Consider the following 5,159-nt stretch of genomic DNA (forward strand, 5'->3'; position numbering starts at 1 on the left):
GACACAAAGCAAACTTTGTTTACTGCCAAAACATGAACCCCACTGAATGATTTTTAAACACCTATTTTCTCCTTTTCCCTCTTTTTCTTTTTTTCCATCCTGACCTCTTTGATGTTGGACCTTCTTGAGTGGATCTTGAAATTCAGGTAAAGATAATCATTGTGTTGTGGTGCACTGTGAACTGTGTTTTTGTGTGTACATTGTATGTTAGCATTGGCTAATTTTTATGAAATTGCAGTCTGATAAATAGGATGAAAAGATATTATTGTTTAACGTGTCAATAGAGCAGCTAGTCCTTGGTTGTTCTCAATGGTGTTTTACATAAAGCATATTATTTTAACCTTTCCTGAAATATAATACACATACCATATATGCTACAAGGCACTTGTATCATAACAGAATGACACACCTGAAGGCTGCCTTGCTTTTATTTTTCACTGTTTTTTTTTTAGGTTTTTTAATGTGGAACATATCTTAGCAGGAGTTTATTTTCTACTGTGTTGATCTATTTTAGACTTTCTGTATACTATTGTACAATGTGATGAGGTTACTTGATAGGTTCGTTCTATTGTACTGTGATTCAATCAGTAATGTTTGTCAGATAACAAAAAGAAAAAAAAAAACATTTTAAAGGAAAATGTCAATGCTACCACCTGGACCTCCATTTTCTTAGAATCTTTGCTCATGGGAAATAAAGGCAGCATCTGTTTGTCGTTATTTTTATCTAAGCTTTTTTTCCAAACTCCTCTCTGCTTTATCATGGTGTCACTAGATACAACTCGGTAGCTTTGTTTGCATACACAAAATTTCACGATTGGATTATGTGTTTGGAGGAAAAAAAATGACCTGATTGTATTGTTATTTAGGACATACAGTAAGTAAAAATGAATAAGATGGACTACTCTGTTGGCATCTAGCCTAAGGCATAAACACATTATGTTGAAAGGGGTTGCACATGTCCACTCAGGAATGTTTGCCTTATTCAAGTGTTTACATCTGTGCTGATCAGATTGTACACAGTCAAAAAATCAACCCTCTAAATCAGATTAGAGTTTTTTTTCAGTCCTACTGAATCCAAACGGAATATTTCAACTGCAATATTTTAATGACACGTAATTAGTCTTATCAGAGCTTTATTCTAATTACTTAATTTTATTTAAACACATGTATTTAGAGCATATTGAAAGGATATTGTGATGTTTGAATACAGTAGATGGGTGTATGTAAAATAGATATGTTCAAATAGGGATATTAAGCTTTATCTCAAAATTTCTCTATTCTTTTCTCCCTTTGGTTAAATTTGAAAGCTTACTAATAAATCACTGCTCTGGCCAGTTTCTGCATTTTCTCAAAATAAATAATCGTAAAACAGTTTGTACTAGAAGTATTTTGTTTTATTTTATTTTTGGTGTACATAAAAATTGTTTCTATGGAGGTGCGACTGAAAGTTCAGCCCCATCTAATGTGACTCCTCATTCCAGAGGCTTTTAATTTTCCAGCAAATACGTTATCTTTTTATTTTTCCCAGTTGAAAATAACTTGAAGGTATTATTGCTTTCACCATGTTGTTGAGGGCCAATATCAATGTCTTGCATGGGGCCCCAAATTCCTGGCAGCCCCCCTGCTGAATGGGAAGCAAAATGTCTTCAAACTTGGAAACAAAGTCCACTGGATTGTTATGTTACTTTTTTGGAAGCTGCATACAGGTTGGGTCACTGTTGTTCTTACAATAAAAATATTCAATCTTTGTTGGTTTTGATTAGAGGTCTGATTCACATGGTCTAGGAACTTTTCTTGACCCACAAGCAGTAAACTGCAAGGAAGACACAGCAAAAAATTAAATAGTTTATTTCCAAGAGTTATTTGTGGAGGATGGAGAGGACCAGGTTCGGACTTCTGGGTTCTTGGAAATCTAGAACGGAGAACAGAATCAGCGCTGAGTTTGAACAACGAAGAGTCTTGCAGATGAACGACTTCAATAGCATAAGGTGAAAAGATGCAGATATGGCTAAGAGGGGAATATTGAGGTCCTAAGTGTACCTTGGAATTCAGACGGGCAATGGAGCTCTGATGGAATTGCAGATGCAGGAGTTGATGGTGGAGACTCACAGGTGTGCCACTGTTAGGAATCCAGTCTGTGTGGGTTGCGTTTTGGTGTTTTTCTCTCCCTCCCCCACAAGGTGGTGCCCTGTCCTCGTTGGTCCTCCTGCACACCTGCGGCTGGTTGGCTCATCAATGGGGAGTATTTGAGCAGCGGACTGTCACTACCTCGACGCCAGAGTGTTTGCCAGTTTTGGGTACTCTAGCCAAGCTTAGTTTAGCTGAGTCTAACTGAGTCTTTGTTTCTCTGAGTTCTAACGTTGTTTTTGTCTTTTGCCTTTCGGCAGGAAGTCATCCTGCATACTGGATTATTGGCCTTCTCCCCCCTGGAAGGATTTGTTTGAGCTTCACACTGAGCAGGGGATTTATCTCCACACTACCCGTTCAAGTACTCTTGGAATTCTAAGTGGCAGTCTGCTCCGTTGCTCCTCAGGAACCAGCCAAAACAAAACCTGTCCGCCCTCCAACGAGCCACTCTATCTCTGGAAAAACCCACACCGACTGGATACTGGGAAGAAACCTTTCTCCGCAAACGTGAGTCCAGTTTACCTCGGTTTTTGCAAGACGTCGTTCAAAGTTCCCACGGACCCTGAACTAACCTCTGTGAACTTCCCCTCTTACTTCCAGTTCCGGTTCACCAGCCCTCTGAGTTCACCTGAATCCAACCCATTTGGACTCCTAATAAACCTGTTAAACTTTTACTCTGGTTTCTCTGAGTGGTTTCCTGCATGTGGGTCAGATCTCTTCATTCCCCATGGGAAACTGCACCTTTCAGCAGAGATCCTCAGGAAAGAGAAGCTTGCTCATACTGAAACAAAAACTATACATCAGGATTCTGACACTGATCCCAATTTCCCGGAGAACCTCCACTGATGATTAAATCTATCAGTTGGGGAGAACTTTAACTTGTCCAAGGTTTAGCTCGAAAAAAAAAAAAAGCTTGTGAGGGGAACATTAATTAAAAACCCTGACATCTAAAGGTCAGAAACTTGTTGCTCTGCGTTAAGAGTAAAGACAGCAGAGTGGATGAACTCTGTTAAAGGATTTGACCTTTAATTCTGGCTACATAAAGTGAGCTGGACTTGTTTTTCTCTACACACAGGTTCTGGATCGTAAATTATCAATAGCCTGTAATGAAAGGTGGGATTGTGGTCTGTTGAAGGTATTCAGACTTCTAAATGTGTGTGGGTTTTTTTCTGTCTCCTGTAAGGATAAACTATTGGACTTATATTCTTCATTTTAACATGCACAATGTTTTTCAAAAAAGAAAACATGCAGTGGAAATTTGCACTTCTCTATACTTGTCTAGTCTCAGTAAAATATATATAATATATGTTTTATATCAGTTTAGAATAAGGATCGGAGGGGATTTATGATACATCATAAACAATAGACACTCTTGAAGCGTCCTTGGTTATCTAGGTGGTATCAGCTGTTATCTTTTCAAAAGTGGCTTGAAATACTCGGCATGTCAGATCTAAAGCAAACTGATGATTTTGAAAGTAATTCAAAAGTAGTCTGAGGTAAAAATCGTGACCACCATCAGAAGAAAGATGATTAGATAAAAAATAGGGGAAAAATGTTGGCCAGAAGGCGAGCAGGACAATATTTATTCTGTAGAAGAATTGATTCATCCTTACATATGCTATAAGGTAAAGTATACTATGCTGTTTTTTTGTTTTGTTTTTTTCTCTCTGGCAAAAGCAGGCTTGAGGAAAACACAGAGTAGCATTATTATTATACCATGAGCATCCATTGATTTAACTTTAAGATTAATTCCGTTTGTTACCAACTTAATGCTCAGATCTTGGCAACTTTAAACTACTGTATGTTTTAAAATAACTTAATTTCAAACATTGTACGGTTTTCTTTTTGCAAGGTCTTAGTCTGAATGGTCTGAAAGCTGTTTCCTTACACATGGGCACACTATGATTGCTAAAACCTTTGGTTAGACTTATTTAGGTTTATTTTATTCATGTTGCATTTGTGGCTATAACCAAAAAGTTGTCCATTAGAATCTATTTACTTTGCTAATGTAATAAGTGAACAATTCCTATGGATGTTTTTGCCATCCAACAAAGTTGTTCTTTTAAAGTCTATGGTCGCTATGTCTAATTTGGTTCATTCTTTTGAAGAAATGTTGAAAAAAAAACATGGGGCAGTGGCGGCCTAGCGTTAAGGGCAAAGAGCTTGAAATCCAGAGGTTCTGAGTTTGAGCACCACTCCCACACACTGCCTCTCTGGCTTTCTGAGCAAGACCCTTAACCCCATTGTGCTCCCGGGCTCCGCACAATGGCTGCCCACTGCACCTTAGGGGGATAGGTTAAATGCAGAGGTTTCATTTCGTTGCTCTGTAGTTGTGACAGTGTAGTGACAATTAAAGCTGGGAAAAAAGAAAAAAGTGTTGACAAACTGTCACAGCATCTCTTGAAGGACAAGCAGGGAGTGATGGCCTTAGGGGCATTGTGCTTCAGCATTTGGAAGACAATTCTTTCACAGAAACTAACCAATTAGGAATTGATGCAGTGATTATGAATTAGGGTGTCCAGATTTGGGTTTCTCAAAGCGAGATAACTTTTTTATGGGGGGAGGGAAGCATGGTAAGGCAAAAATATACAAAGGCTTGAAATGGAATAAAATGAGTGTGTCCCATCTGGCTAAAGTAGTCGACCAAATTTGACATAGATTTGGAGCCAGTGGTTCACATCACCTGGAAGCTATTGAAGAAATATCAATTATTTTTCTAATAAAAATTTTCTAAGATATTACAAATACTTAAAATGGAATAAAAATTAGTGGGCTAATTTAGTAAAACAATTTCACAAAGAATTTTGATTCTGTGGGCCACATGACCTGGAACTTTTGCCTTTAAAAATATCTTAAAATTGATAATAGGTTAAAAAATGAATAAAAGCTATATTAGTTTCATCTTAGGTGGTCATAAGATGAGAAATTTATTAATTTTTATTTCTCATGAGAGATTGGTTCAAAGATTTGTTGACAGTTCCTAACTGCATCACCGTGTGTGGGAGGAGGGAGCAGCTGAGAGACGTTGGCCG

At 37.9% G+C, this 5,159-nt stretch overlaps 1 long non-coding RNA gene across 1 annotated transcript; it reads left to right on the top strand.

The window, feature by feature from the left end:
* Positions 1 to 2,543: 2,543 nt before the first annotated feature.
* On the top strand, positions 2,544 to 2,801 carry LOC119775400. The gene is made up of 2 exons (XR_005279650.1): positions 2,544 to 2,634; positions 2,728 to 2,801. It is a non-coding gene; the product is annotated as an uncharacterized LOC119775400 (long non-coding RNA).
* The last annotated feature ends 2,358 nt before the right edge of the window (positions 2,802 to 5,159 follow it).

This window comes from Cyprinodon tularosa, unplaced genomic scaffold (assembly GCF_016077235.1).
Source record: "Cyprinodon tularosa strain WSP-4 unplaced genomic scaffold, ASM1607723v1 ctg87, whole genome shotgun sequence".
Taxonomy (NCBI): Eukaryota; Metazoa; Chordata; class Actinopteri; order Cyprinodontiformes; family Cyprinodontidae; genus Cyprinodon; species Cyprinodon tularosa.